The sequence below is a fragment of the Euprymna scolopes genome, chromosome 31 (genome assembly GCF_053919585.1).
Source record: "Euprymna scolopes isolate OS-2025 chromosome 31, ASM5391958v1, whole genome shotgun sequence".
NCBI lineage: Eukaryota > Metazoa > Mollusca > Cephalopoda > Sepiida > Sepiolidae > Euprymna > Euprymna scolopes.
Window position 1 is genome coordinate 35,917,675 of NC_136512.1, and position 17,305 is coordinate 35,934,979.

The following is a 17,305-nucleotide window of genomic DNA, read 5'->3' on the forward strand; positions in this document are numbered from 1 at the left end:
GACTACAATATATTGTGAACTAAGTCACTACGAGAGGCATGTGCAGCTTCCTCTAGGTGCACCGCGATGGATCACCAATTAGAGTAGCCAATTAACTGATTTGATTGAACAATAAGTGATTTCATCGATTTCGATGACAATAAAACGTCAGGTCTCCCTGCTAGGATATATATATATATATATATATATATATATATATAATGAACTTTGTGTATGTTTGTCTGTATGCGTGAGTTCATTCTCTATGGACTCGAAAACGGTTGGGCCGATTTTTATGAAATTTTATACGAAGGTACTTTATGTACTTGGTAGTGTTCTTAGATAGGTTTTATATTGGAATATATTCGATAAGTATCGACAATTGAAAGTCGAAATAATCCGCTGAAAGAAGCAACAGGCGATTTTGATCAAAGTGAACATCTTACACAGCCTGACATTAGCAGTACATTTAAGAAGTTTTATCGCACAAACCGAAAGGCTCGATTAAATCAATAATAGGTTCTTTTATATGACAGTGGTGCATTCGAAATGAATGTTTCTGTTTTGAGTACAAATAGAGTATGATACTTGACTTTTGTATTTTAAACTTTAATTCAAGCCATTATATAAAAAATAATTTTATAAAATAAACAATAGGTTCTCTACAGTGTAATGTAGACGACAATGTATTGTGGACTAAGTCTCAGCAAGAGGTATGCGAACTTCCTCCCGAGCAGCCAATCAATTGATTTGATTGAAAAAATGATTTCACCAATTTTGGTATGGGAGTGTGAAATATTCGTTGATCATGATTCAATCTTGGGCAACGTCGGATCACCCTACTAGTATATATATATGTGTGTGTGTGTGTGTGTTGGTTGGTTGGTTGTTTTGTTTTACGGCATATCAACCCTTTTCAGGTTATTTAATGCCGAATCTGGTGATTTTGAAGAACGATTTTTTAATATAGTATATTTGTTTTTTTTTAAGTCGTATTCTATTTAACCCATAGTTGGGACCCTAACAGGTGCTACCACTCCGGGTCAGAGTGGACCTGGGAGCAATGGCAGTTAAAGGGTGGTTCCACACTCCCTAAGGCCTGCAAGCTGGGGCCCTCACCATCGGATATAGTTTAAGGTCATATCCAGGACCTATATGTGTGTGTGTGTGTGTGTGTGTGTGTGTGTGTGTGTGTGTGTGTGTGTGTGTGTGTGTGCTCTTAATGTTCTTCCTTCACTAAAACAATAATTTCTACTCTACTTCATATTAAATTTAGGTGTGGTGCTTGGCACTATTTAAAGACACTTTGAAATGGCATCTACCGAGGTCATGGACAACGCCACAGATTCAATGCAATGTTGCAAATAATCTCCATGTTAGTACAGTTCTTTCTAGACGAGTATGGTACAGCGGTTGCACTCTAATGAATTGGTCATGGGTTCAAGCACTCCTTGGAACAACTTTGGAAAGTGTTGGAAAACTATATACAACGTGTCATGCAAACCCTATATAAAAGATTGTATGAAAATCTATTGATATTTCCCTCTAGTGATGTCGTGATCTCCACACAATCGATACCTTAAATCGATCTCTTTAGTCGGCAAATTTAGACGTCGTTCTACTTTAACGATTCTTTTATTTGTCGCTTTGTTGATCAAGATAGACATTTGTAGGTAGTTTATAAAGACACAGCTTGGTCACTCACCGCACTCTGCACACCCTCTATCTCTTTTTTTTTACATGGGGTTCACCACTTATCAAGGCCCGAAGGCCACTCAGGGATAAGGGTTATTGCATGTACAATAATCAATGGGATAGTATTGTAGTAATCATTAGTATGGGTGGTTAGATAGAGTGTCTTACTTAAGGGGGCGGTTTGTCAGGAGTTTGTTTATGTTGGACTTGAAGACGTCCAATTCTAGTCAGGTGGGAAACAGGCAAGCGGCAGAGAGTTCCACTGGCGTGCAGTTCTAAGAAAGAAGCTTTTTCTCATGGAATCTACGTTTGGATTTAGGCACAGATAAAAAGTGGAGAAAATTATTGGCAGTAGTTTCAGCCAGACGGGTGTTTCTCGTAAAAGATTGGCGAGAGGGGACGAGGGATTGGAGCTCAGACGAGCACCTGCCATGGAAATAACGATAAAACAAAGACAGGCTCGCAACGTCTCTTCTGTGGGAGAGAGGTTGCAGGGAAGAGAAAAGGGAATCCCCCACTAAACCACGAAGTTTATTTTGTACTCTGTCAAGCAGGATACGCTGTTTTTAGCATTTCTCTCTATCTATCTCTCTCTATCTCTCTTTCTCTTTCTTTCTTTCTTTCTTTATGAATATAGTAATTTATTATGATTTTTTTATGTTAAAACTTTCGACATCTAAAAATATCTTCTTCGAACAAGACTGGCATTTTTTTTTATTTATTGAAATTGAAATGTCAGCCAAGATATAAGTATGGGAGATGTGTAGTGCTTGATGGTATGTGTTTGAATGAAAAAATGTTCACATCTTATGAGGCATAATACAAATGTATAAATATTAAAAATAGAAATTAAAAACAAAAATTTTTTAACAAAATAAATCAAATCATTGATTATTAATTCTTGTATAAGCTAAGACATTCGACGTCTAAAAATAGCTTCTTCGGAACAAGATTTATTTTAATTTTATTTTTACTTTCCTTACTCACACACACACATACATACGCACATACACACGCATTTATGTATGTATGTATGTATGTATGTATGTATGTATGTATGTATGTATGTATGTATGTATGTATATTTGTGTGAATAAAAATATTAAAATATAACGATATGGATTAAAAGTGGACAATTTTAGCGATTTATCTCTTGAAAAAGCATACGAAGCAGTGGGCGAAATATCGGGATCTAACTTATGCCAGACTGAGAATTATTGTCAGTTTAAAAAAAAAAACGGTGCTAACACGCGTTTCTAGAAGAACCAGAACATCTTTGAAAACGAATTTGAAACAAATTAAACTAGTAAACAAAAATTTCCCCTCGCTAGAATATTGTTAACAAATGAAAAACATACACCACGAAAGTAAAATTTTATGAAAATCGATAAAGCTTTTAAGATTATCATATTTTTAATCTCATCACAGACACGTACATACACACATATATATGTGCTTGCGTGTGTGCAGTATATATATATATATATATATATATATATATATATATATATATATATATATATATATATACTGTACACATGTACACTAATGATCTGTGAAACAGCGAAACAGTCCTGTATGTGGATAACTCTAATGCTCCCTCTCTTTGGTTGACCATATTGGGAAGTGATATACAAATTGCCATACGCGTATTAAGCGACGCTCTTTGCGTAAACAAATCGAGCGGAGGCATTTGGACGATGTCAAAACGTCGTTAATTCATTACCCACACAGCAGCAGCCGTATAGCGCAATAGCGAGAAGCCTTGACTGTCATTTGGGCGATCGGGTTTCGATCCTGCCTTGAGGCAGTTGCTTGTCTAGCCGCACTGATGAGCTGTGAAACAGCGAAACAGTACTGTATGTGGATGACTATATATATATATATATATATATATATATATATATATATATATATATATATATATATATATATAGGGATATACAGATTCAACATTAACAAAACGATGTTTCGATCTTTTCGATCTTTATTCGTTAAAACTAAGATCTCTCCAGGCGGAAAAAATCTGTCTTTGCATTCAGTTGTTCATATTGAAATAGAAGAAAGAAGTAAAATAGAACATTTTATATTCAAACCTAGATAGTCACATGATCGATTAAAAAATGTTTAACTAAGCCGTTTATATATCTTCAATTAAAGGGGGTAATCAAAATGTAGATTTTTAGCATTGGCTTTGTATCAGATAGTAAATCATAATGGATGGAGAAATGGAAATATAATTCGAAAGGAGGAGCTAAACAAGAAGCATGAAGAACTAAAGCAAAACCTAGAAGCAATAGAAGGAAGACTGAGACGATAGAGATACAATCGGAACAGTGAATGCAAAACAGGGCCTTTTAAAACAATGAGAGCCAATTCTATCAAAATGTAAACGGAGGGAAAAAGCCTTAGAACAACCGAACCCGACAGAAACAAAACTGTATTGGGACAAGATATGGGAAGAGCGAAAAGATCACAATAGAAATGCCGAATGGCTGCAGGACATGAAAGAAGAGTTACAGCACATCGAAGAAGGGACAGGGAATGTAATCAGCAAGGAAATCCGCAATACAACCCTCAGAACAATGATCAAATGGAGAATACCAGGTTACGACAGAATACACGTATACTGGTTCAAAAAAATCACGATACTACATGAGTACCTAATTCAAACCGAAAAGGTATCCACAAAGCAGCCGCGCCATAACGGATAACTTAGGTTAAAACCACACTGATATAAAAAGACACAGAAATAGGGAAGAATCACCAGAACTAAAGGCCTGTCACTTGCTTACCAATGATGTGGAAAATCTTAACAATAAATTTACCACTCCTTTACTAATCTTAGACTACTTCCCGAGGAACAGAAAGGATCGCGAAAAGAAAAAGAGGGACACATGATCTACTATAGATAGACCAAATGATCCTGAATAAAGTAAAAAGTAGAAAAAAGAATATAGCTATGATATGGATCGACTACAAGAAAACATACGACAGGATCTCTCAAGCATGAATAATAGAATGCTTGAGGATGTACAAGATACTAGAAAGCATTATCAATTTGATTTAAAAAGCAATGACAACATGGAAACTTGAACTGACAGCTGAATGACAATACATAACTGAGATAAAATACAAAGCGGTGTCTTCCGAGAAGATTCCCTTTCACCACTACTGTTCATCATAACCATGATGCCCTTTAACAATATACAAAACAAATGCCAAACCGGGTTCAAGTTTAATATTACAAATGAAATAATGAACTACCTAATGTATATGGACAACATAAAACTTTTGTAAAAAAAAATACAAACAGAAAACAAAAAAACTAGAGACACTAATAAACACAACCAGAATTTTTAGCCAAGATACTCGAATGGAAGTCGGAATGGAAATGTGCGTACTGCTAGTTATACGAAGGGGAAAACTTAAAGCAACCTAGCATAGATGAGGATACTCGACGAACAGGGTACCTACTATTTGGGAGTTCTGGGAGCGGATACTATTAAATCAATGGAAATAAAAGAGAATATTAGTAAAGAATACCTGCTCGTATAAAGAACAAGAAAACTCATAGAAACTAAACTATGTAGTAGGAACCTAATAAAAGGTATAATCACATAGACAGTGTCATTACTACAATACTATGGACCAAAATTATGATCACACACGATGCACTACACCCAAAGAAGGATGCTGACAACTTCTACCTGAAAAGGATAGACGGGGGAAGAGGACTGCTTTGTATAGAAGACTGTTTGAATTACACACAAAGAAAAACGAATTAGAAAAATACATAACTGAGAACACAGAAAGGCAAGATACTCTGTAAAATAAACAAGATATATAACAGAGAGGCAAAGGATAAGACGAGAAAAGAAAAGTTGGGATAGAAACAGCTAAGCGGACGATTTATAAAAATGCTAAAAAATGAAACTCGAGAAAACACGTGGACATGGCTACGAAAAGGATATATAAACAGAGAAACTGAATCCCTAATAAAGTAAAGATCGACAAGACGCATTAAAACAGTAAATAATACTCCGTGGAAGAAAAGACGAAATGATAAACCACATAATAAGTGAATTCAGCAAAGTAGCCCAAAAACAATATAAAAATATACACGATCAAGTGAGGAAAGCAGTATACTAGAAATTATGTAAACAAATACAACTTGAACACTTAGACAGATGGTACAATCACATTTCAGTAGCAGTACTTGAAAACGGAAATCACAAAACTTATAGGGCATGGATATACAAACAGATAAACCCACCTAATTAAGAAGACCAGATGGAATAATATTTAGCAAGAAGGAAAAGTCCTGCCAGATCGTAGATCTCGCCGTTCCTGCAGACCACAGGGCGAATATCGATGATGGAGAAGTGAAGCAAATACATAGAACTGGACAGAGATTTGAAAGAGATATGGAAGATAAGGAAAGTCAAGATAACACCAATAATAATAGAAACAATCCATAAAAACTTCGAAAAAAAATGGGAGAAATTGGAATCAAAGGGATGGCGAGATGATAGTAGCTCTCTTTTTTTTTTTAAGGAGAAATGCTTTACTGAGAATTATCCTCCTTGGCCGGTGAAACGTAAAATAGTCTCCTGTAAAAATTATTTTTTATCTCTAAGAAAGACTATTTTAAGGCTCGATTTTTTTCTATTTTCGATACTTATCGGATGAATTTCCTTTTCCAAAAAAACTAATTTATATATATATATATAATTACAATAATATATATATATATATATAATTGTTTATGTTTAAACTATAGAAAAAAAAAACTAAACTCTCAGCAATTAATTATGACACTACGTTCGGTGAAATATTATAATATTGTCTTACATAGAATAATAAAAATCTTTTGATTTGAAATTCAAACATTTCACGTCATAAATTTTTAAATTCATTGAATGACTAAAATTTGATTTATTTGCTCTATTTTGTATATCGAGCAATTCTTATTTGGGTGGGATAGTACTTATAGAATATTACTGCCAGTAATATCTTTAAAAAACTTATGATCACAGGTTTCCATACCAGTTGATTGATAGATAATTTTATTCTGAAGAATATATATATATATATATATATATATATAGATAATTTTATTCTGAAGAATATATATATATATATATATATATATATATATATATATATATATATTGTGTAGACAAAAGATTTTGAAACATCAGTTGGAAATATTTACTGATTTAAAACCACCTGAACAGTGAGAATTATATATATATATATACTTTTTTTTTCTCTCACTGGTTTTTCCAACTGAAACCAATTTCCCTCTTTCCTCATTCGATTCTTAGCTTTTAATTTATCATTCTGACGTTTCCTCTTAGAGGGTCAGACGATAAGGCTTTAAAGAAATTTTAACAATTCCACCTGCCCGTTTTTTTTTGTTTTGTTTCTTTGATCTTTTTGATTTAAATTAAATTATGTTTCCTCTGAAATTTCTCCTTCCATTTTGCTGTACCAAGAATTTACTTATATATATATATATATATATATATATATATATATATATATATATATATATATATATATATATATATATATACTAGCAAAGTACCCGTCGTTGACTGGATTCAAAAACAGCCTCCAGAAAATGGACTCTGATTTATGATAGGCTATGAAAAGGAAGGGTTGTAAAGAGGTAGCTTCGAATTTGGGGGTATCAAAACCAAAGCAAAATATGATGAAAGTAAAAATAAAATAGATAAACCCCATAATTTATTATACCATACCTGTTCACACTGAAACATTTATCACAATATTCTGTGGATCTATATTAAAAAACCTTGTTAAACTTTGTGACATATTTCCATTCTACGGAGGTCGGGTGCGAACGAATACCCCATAATTTTATTAAACCATATTTCTTCAAACTGAAACATCAAAGTATGCTTACGCAGATAGATATCAAAAGTCTTTATTAAAGTTTATGCCTATTTCCATTCTATGGAGGTCAGGCGTGAACGCAGACCCCACAATTTTATCATACCATCCCTATTTAAGTTAAAACATACTTATCAAAGTATTCTTATGTACATCTATATCAAAAAAACTTGTAAACTTGTTTTTTAAATTTTTAAATTTTTTATTTCCATACTTTGTGGACCAGGCGCGAACGCAGACCCCACAATTTTAATGAGCCACCGTTCTGCCAGATCAAACATACCCATTCCTGTGTTTCGATACATCTTCTATCATTATATATAATCAGTTTTTTAAAATAGTCAACCATATAGGAACCTATTCGTGATCAGACACACACACACACACATTCAGCTTTACATTATATATATATATACGTTCATATATATATATATATATATATATATATATATATATATATATATATATATATATATATATATATATATATACGTTCATTTTTTTCTTTCGCTAAAATGTCATTTATGCCTCAAATTATGTCGGTGTCGTTCTTGGCTATACAAAAAAAAAAAAACGTTCTAAAGTGGATTTTACCAAGGCCACGACTACTTTCGATTTTTCTAACGCCCCAGAAAGGGGTTTAAAAAGTTCGCGGTTGTTTACTTAACGTTGAGCAAATACCGGACAATTATTAGTCATATTTAGTTTTCATTGTTCAACTTTATAAACATTCGTTATATGTTTTACTTTACGACGTAAATTTACATTCTGGAATCCTTTTAATATTAAAAAAACGGACATAAATCAATACTAAAACGAAGACAGACTTGTGCTGTTTCTAGTTTTGAGATCTTCATTTTATCATTGTGCTAGCAAGGGGACCCGATGTTGCCTGGGATTAAATGAGGATCAACGAATGTTCCACAATTTCAACACTTTTATTGTTATCGAAATCGGTGAAATCCTTTATTTTTCTATCAAATCGATCGGTTGCCTGGTCTAGTTAGGGACCCACCACAGTATGTCGGGAAGAAGCTTCACATGCTTCCCTTCAGTGATTAGTCTACAATTGTTCGCAGTCTACATTGCACTGTAGAGAACATACTGCTGATTTCATAAAATTATTTTATGTAATGTTTTCAATTAAAGTTTAAAATACAAAATTCAAGTATCATAGTTCAGTTGTGCTGTTAAGAGAAATTATCATTTCGAACGCACCTCTGTCTTATCAAAGAACTCACATTTTATTTTCTACGCCGGTTCCCTCTGCTTGTGCAGTGATAAAACTTTTTAAATGCATTTGTGATGTTAGGCTGTATGGGGGTGTTACCTTTGTTTAATTCGGTCTGTTCCTTCTTCAATCAGATTTTTTTTCGATTGTCGATTTCGATACTTATCGGGGACATTCTGATACAAAGCCTATCTAAGAATACTCCAAGACACACAAAATAAATTTGTGTTACATTAAAAAAAATAACAAAAAAACGGTCTAGCCGTTTCAGAATCCATAGGAAATGAACTCACACACAGGCATACACACACAAAGCACCTTTATATGTGAGTAGAGATAATAGAGAAAGGTAGTTTGCTTGAAGCATTGCTGGTAAATAGATATGAAGGAGTATAAGAAGGCTATAGCAATGCTGGTAACTGGCTGTTGTATTGGTATGACTTAGGAACAAGAATGGACAAACAGAAGAAAAGTCTTATTTGTTTTTTTTATTTTATTTAACTTCGTATATCCATTTATTTTTCAAAATAATCACAATATAAATCAATAAATATAAACTTACTGCTTGATATAACCGACATAGAAACACAATTCTGCTGAACAGCCAATCATCTCACATGGCTCTCAGTTTTCAACCCACTGACTCAAAGTAATCAAAATAACCACACCCGTCCTACGTCCAATAACAACTCCTTTCCTGTTTACCAGCTGGATCACCCTTTATATCCAACCCCTAGTAACCACAAACCCGATCAGAAATGAACTCGACTCAAACATAAAATTTCAACAACTTTTAACCATGTATACCACGCATCTCCAGATCCCAATGCTTAACCCCAAGAAACCTAAAAAAATAAATATCTTGTTTACTTGCCCTCTGACAAAGGCAAAGAATTCTGCATCATCTCGCAAAATTCATATAACACACTCGTCCTCGAACACGTTAACAACACAACCCTATACACGCCAACGCACAGCATCTCACTGCACAAATTCAAGATTCCATTAATAATAGACGGTCCCAAATTTGTGTCAGAAGGAACTTTCCTAAACAATATAGAATTAACTTCATCACTAAGAACAGTACATTACCAACATCCTACCACCTCATTAAAACACACAAACCTACTAATCACAAACAAAGTACACCGATCGTTCCACTGTAAATGGACTTCTATATAAAATCTCATGCCTCCTGACCCACTTACTTCAACCCCAACTATCCACATTCCCCGCACATGTTAGCAGCTCTTACCAAGTACTAGATAGATTATACAGACTACAACTCCAACAATTACGTCTAAACAACTAAATTCTCAGTCTTAATGTCTTTCTATACACCTCCATCACCCTGCAATCGATCTTATCTCCGATCTTGCATCATCTAATGACCTTACTGCTTTGGGATAACCCCTACTGACACACACCCACTTCTCCATATCATCATGGACAACACCTATTTCATCTTTCTCCAACACACTTATAAACAAATTTCTGGGACCTAGTTTCTCTGTCTTTCGTGTCATATCTTGACAGACTCGAAAGGCAAGCTCGCAGCACCTACAACTCATACACTCTCAATAGATATATTGACGAGATTCTTATTATCACCCATTCACGTAAAAAAAACGATCAACATTTTCAACAAATTCAACAACCAAGACCCCCGTCTACAATTTACCATAGAACTTCCAGATTTTTCTAGTTCGCCCTCACTCCCAGATTTCAATTTCAGAATCTGTGTAAGTGGCTTCATATCTACTGTATTCTACAGGAAACTTGCCTCATCAACTTCAAATCCGGTATACCACCTAAAGACAAACAGATACGCACACGCAGAAATAACTCTCATACAGAACAAATGCTTCAACACCGTTGACAAAACCAAACACACCATCAACTTCTATCAAATTCTCTCTGTCAATGGTCACCCCGCTTCAGCCATATCCGGCCTCAGCAATAGAAAACGACGCAGGCATGATACACTAGCACTTGCTTCCTCAAACTAACTTTCCTCAGTGATAGAATCTCCACAGCGATCCGTAAGGCCATCTATAGCGAGTAACTGGTCATCCAACTCATTCACACTTATACCTCCTTAAGAAAATACCTCTCCAAAAAACACTCGATTAATACACCCGATACCTGTTCCATGACCAATTGTCCAATTTCTAGCTCAAGATTATGCCTGCGCACCAATGTCCTCTATAACCTAAAATGAGCTAAAGGTAATAAATCTTACATAGGCAGCACCACCAGACAATTACACTTACGCATCAAGAAACATTTGAACACATGGATCTCATCCTTCTACAAGCACATCACCTTATGCAACAATACCCATCGGAACATCCATATCAGCATCCTTGCCTCAATTCGAAACCTTGGTAATCTAAGGACTTCGGAAGCGCTTCTCATATCAAAAAATAAATCTTCCATCAACAACAAACTTGAGCTTAATTCCCCTTCATTATATAACACCTTCCCCATACCTTTTCTAGATTGCTATTCTGTCGGGTACATATATATACATTTATGTGAGTGTGCATTTATATATACATTTATGAATATTTATGTGTGTATATACACAACTAATTACCCCTTTAGCCTACACTATAACTGTAACATTTCTGACACAACCCCTACTATACCCTATAATAATACTACACCATCCCATTCTTTTTCAAACTCATTCATACCCTTGAATCCAACCCTATACTAAATTTATATATCATAGTCCAAAGAGTAAATTTATAAAGTGTGTATCAAAGCAATGCACATACATGTGGCAATTCATATACGATTAGTATCTTTCTTGTTGGATGCCATCATGGACAATCCAATATTAAATATTATTAATAATAAAAATAAAATTATCGAATAAATAAGTAGATACACGCACACACACACACACACACACACACACACACACACACACACACACATATATATATATATATATATAGAGAGAGAGAGAGAGAGAGAGAGAGAGAGAGAGAGAGAGAAAGAGAGAGAGGAATTAAGAATTAACAAATAAATTGAACTAAATACTAAAATTTAAATTAGACTGCAAATGATACAAAACAAATAATTAGAAATAATTGAAAATAGATAAATAAATTAGGACTAAATACATTATAAGCAAAAAAAGTCAGTGCAACACACAATTCAGAATCAATATAATAATAATAATAATAATAATAATAATAATAAGAAGAAGAAGAAGAAGAAGAAAGACATTTTTAGCATACTAAATATATCTCATAGCAACGCCCGTGCTGCTTAACAACGAATAACATAATTACGTTATGACCCAAAACAATATTTTTAATAATAATAATAATAATAATAATAATAATAATAATAATAATAATAATAATAATAAAGAATATTAATAAAAAAAAATCAATACAATAAAATAAATAAGAAATTTAATCAATCAAACAAATAAATAATAATATTTATGTATAATTAAAAATTAAGATCGGCAGATTTATAGATACACCTAGCATAATAGAAACCCGAAGAGATTTCACATTAAATGCTGTCAAATTCAAAGCCTCACTCACTTTCGTTCAGAATGTAAATCATAAAATTAAAAAAAAAGTCAACCAAAATAATAAATTAACAAAAAGATCAAGAGAGAATTTAAAAAGATTAAATTACACATAAAAATATCAATATCTATATATTAAATAAGAAACCTTATATATATATATATATATATATATATATATATATATATATATATATATATATATATATATATATATATAAGATCATCATATTTTATCGACGCACACAGCCTAATATAAAAACTTTATAGGTTTAACATTAAACGCTATCTCCATTACAGATTCACAGCACCGCTTACTTCTGGAAAGAATTTAAATAATAACCGATATCTTATTCGCTGAAATTAAACAAAAAAATCAACAAATAATTAAAAAAAATAATATGAGAATAAAAAAGATCAAATTGAATAAAAGGATTTAAAAAAAAATGAAAATGTCTATCATTAAAACCCTATCGTGTTTGAATATATAGTTAAGTGGCTGTTGTAGTCATTTCGAACTGCTTTAAAGCTTCACTGCTCACTCATTTTTCGACCAAATTTTAAACAATAATTACAGTTTATAGCTCACTTTCTCAGCTACATTGTAAAAAAAAAATCAATTTTCGTTCAGTAAAGCAAAAGTTATGCTGAATTTACTGGTGTTCAAAATCGTAAAAAATGTAAGGAGATGAGCGACGTTTTTATGACTGGTTTCTATTGCAGCAACGTCGCTTCAGCGACTACTGGTGCTACTAATTCACCGCTCCCGCAAAAAGAGCTGTAACAAGTGAAACAGAGAGAATGGAAGCAGGAACGGGGGATAATTGGGGGATTTTATTGAAAGCAGACGAGTGTCGTACATTGTTATTACATATGTTATGTTTATGGGATAAAAAAAGACTGGAATTAAACAAAGAACAGGTGAATTTATTGGAAGCCTGGAATAATCATGGATTAGAATAGAAAAATGCGAGCATGAAAAGTAATATGGTTTAGCTTAAACATGGAAAAGTAAAGAATTAGTTGTTTAAATTGGAAAAGAAAAGGACAAGATATTCTAGTAAAAATATAATAAATTTATAACTTAAAATATTGCAGCATTAACAAACTTTTTTAGTTCAATTTATAACATTATATAATCAATTCTTAATGCTGCAATATTTTAAGTTATAAATTTATTATGTTTTTACTAGAATATCTTGTCCTTTTCTTTTCCAGTTTTAACAACTTTTCCGTGTTTAAGCTTAACCATATTACTTTTCATGCTCACATTTTTCTATTGTAATAATAATAGCGATGCTAATAAATAACGAAACCTATGCAGCTGTCCCGTCCCCCATCCATTTACGCCTTAGGATATTTCGATGTTTTTCTTTTCCAATGACATTCTTTGGTCTCTTTTTTTTTTTTTTTTTGAAAAAGAGATATATTCTCAAAATATTAAGACCTCCACCATCCCGAATATATCAAACAATAAGTTCGTATTTACTGATTTGTATTGAGATTATCTTAAAAAATAAATGAATATACGAAGTTAAATAAAATAACAGAACAAGACTTTTTTTCGTTTGTCCATTTTTTTTCATACGTCACGCCAATATAACAGGCGGTTCCCTGCATTGCTACAGCCTTCTTATACTCTTCCCTATCTAAATAAGTAGAGATTAAGGCATTATGTCTCAGTGACAGCATGCCATTGTTTGGAGGGAATAAAAGTGTGTGTGTTTTTAAACGATTCAACTTCTGTTGTGTACGTTTTCAGTGCCTCAAATTACATCTCCATATACTGAAATGTTATTTCGGAACGCTGAATAATTGCTAAATCTGCGTTGGCGCCGGACAAAATATATAATTATAGAAAGTAAAAAAAAAAAATTGAATGAAATAGAATAAAAATAATATCAATTTCTTAATAGAAGCAGAAAAAATAACTCCGTGTTACGCCAGATAGGAGCAGTTAATACATATATTGATATAGTGGAAAATCCTAACCCTAGCCCCCTTAGAATGGATAATTCAGTCTACAAAAGATGTTACAAAGCGGTAAGTGGACGAAAAGTAAATTAGTCTTAATACTACGGCATTCAAGATACGTTTGCGTGTCAATATCTATTTATTATTAGGTTGATGCGAAAACAATATCGTTTTCTCACATATGTTACTTTTATATATGGCTAGCATTTCAGCCCGGCGTTGCTCGGGTGTTTGGAGGTGTATGTTGAGCAAAAAAAAAAAAAAAAAACGGTAAATTTTTTAAAATTTGACCCCTATTCTGACCCCATAACATTTATTTTTTGGGGCTCAAATCAAGTTATTAAGTTATATCCATGTCCAAGGAACCATATCTAAAATTTCAAGTGTTTAGACACAAAATTGGCGGAGGAGTTTGGTAAAGTTCTCAAAGGTCAAATCGTTAAACTTTGACCATTTACCAGCAAAATTTCTGGCCGAAAACCGATCGCAAGGATTTCCCCACATCTCAGTACCCTGTATACAAAATTTCGAGTCTGTAGATTTAAAATTGACAGAGTTATTGCGTAGGGAAATGTACACACACACACACACAGATACACACAGACACACACACACAGACACGTTCACTTTTATATATACTAGCATTTCAGCCCGGCGCTGCCCGGGTGTTTGGAGGTGTATGTTGAGCAAAAAAAAAAAACGATCAATTTTTTAAACTTTGACCCCTAGTCTCACCTCTTAACATTTATTGTTTTGGGCTCAAACTAAGTTAATAAGTTAGATCCATGTCAAAGGAACCTATATCTAAAAGTTCAAATGTTTAGATCCAAAATTGTCGGAGGAGTTTGGTAGAGTTCTCAAAGGACACATCGTTGAACTTTGACCACATTTCTGGCTGAAAACGGATTACAAAGATTTTCCCAAATCTCAGTACCCTGTATATCAAATTTCGAGTCTGTAGACTGAAAATTGAGTTATTGCGTTGGAAAATGTACACAGACACACACACAGACACGTTAACTTTTATATATATAATAGATACAGATTTCTGAATTAATTCATTGATATATATATATATATATATAATTTTCAAGAGCGTGTTTTACGATCGAATCGTGTTATTCGTTCTCAATCTCTTCATTTATTTTTTGCAGGCTTTTCGACAGCATGGACAAAATTCAAATCCGCACGATTTTCTTGTTCCAGTGCAAACTAGGCTGAAAAGCTGCCGAGACAGCTCGTGATATGAATGATATGTTTGGACCAGGAACCACTAAGAAACGTGTAGCACAACGGTGGTTCAAGGAATTTCGCAATGGTGACGAGAGCCTCGAAGATGAAGACGGTCGCAGCCGACCGATTGTGGTTAATAACGAACATTTTGAAGCTTTAATTGAAGCTGATCCTCGCAAAACTACACAAGAAGTTTCTGTTGAACTCGAGGTCGACCACTTAACGGTCGTTAGCCATTTAAAGCAAATCTGGAAGTTAAAAAAAAAGTTGGATAAATGGGTGCCGCATGAATTGAACGCTAATAAAAAAAATCGTTGTTTTTGAGGTGTCTTCTGCATAACAAAAACGACCCATTTCTCTAGCGGATTGTGACGTGTGATGAGAAGTGGATCCTCACACGTCAACTGGCGACGTTCGGCACAATGGTTGGCTGCTGGAGAAGCTTCACAACAATTCCCGAAGCCGAAATTGTACAAAAAAAAAGATTATGGTGACTGTTTGGTTGTCTGCGGCCAGTCTCATCGATCACAGCTTCTTGAATCTGAGCGAAACAATTACGGAGGAGAAGTACTGCCGACAAATTGATGAAATGAACCAGAAGCTCCAACGTCTGTGCCCGAGATTGGTCAATATGAAGGGACCCATTCTCCTCCATGACAATTCTCGCCTGTATTTTGTTCAATTGACCCTGCAGAAGCTGAACGAATTGAGCAGCGAGATTCTGCCTCATCTGCCATATTCACCCGACCTCTCGCCCACCGATTATCACTTTTTCGAGCGTTTCGACAACTTCCTGCACGAAAAATACTTCAAAAGTCAAAATGATGCCGAATCGGCCTTCAATGAACGGATTTCTATGCTAATGGGATAAATAAACTTGTTTCTCGTTGGCAAAAATGTGTCGATTATAATGGTTTTTATTTCGATTGATAAAGTTTATTATGAAAAGAGTTATGATCTTTTGAAGTGACGTCAAAAACGACATTATTTTTGCACCAACCTAATACGTTGTACCTTTTTGTACAATAAACTTGTTAAAACTTACTCTGTGTGTTGAGTCTCGTGACTCTTTTCAAATAAAACCACTTTTGAACATTGGGGTGCTGATAGATGAAAAATGAAACAAAACAAAAAAACTACTGATTCTTCTGAAGTGCACGGACTGAGGGGAGAAATAGTAGTAAAAAAGGAAGAGGACTAAACGCCTACGTCTTAATCCCCAAAGACAGGAATATTGAAAGCAAAATTCGGTGAAGCATCTAGCTCAGGGGAAGGTGATATAGTGGAAGATTCTGACACCCCTAAGAATGGATTACTCAGTCTATAAAAGACGCTAGAAGCGGTAATCGGACGGAGAATAAGTTAATCTTGATACTACGGTATTCGAGGTACATTCGAATGTCAATACCTATTTGTTACATTGGAACTTTTTTGTACAATAAACTTGTTATAACTTACTCTGTGTGTTGTGGCTCATTATTTTATACTGATTATATTCTCCCATGGATATATCAAATATGTGGTTCACTGGGTAAATTTGCCAGGTAGTTTTTGAAATTCATTTTCATGAGTCCAGTTGCTCCCATAATTACTGAAATGATAATCTTCTTAATATTCCAGTTTCTTTACACGTAGAGAATACCTTGATGTTTCATTATCTTTTCACTCTGATCTTTGTTTAATTCAGAATCTTTGGAGAAACTAACCTCTACTAAGAT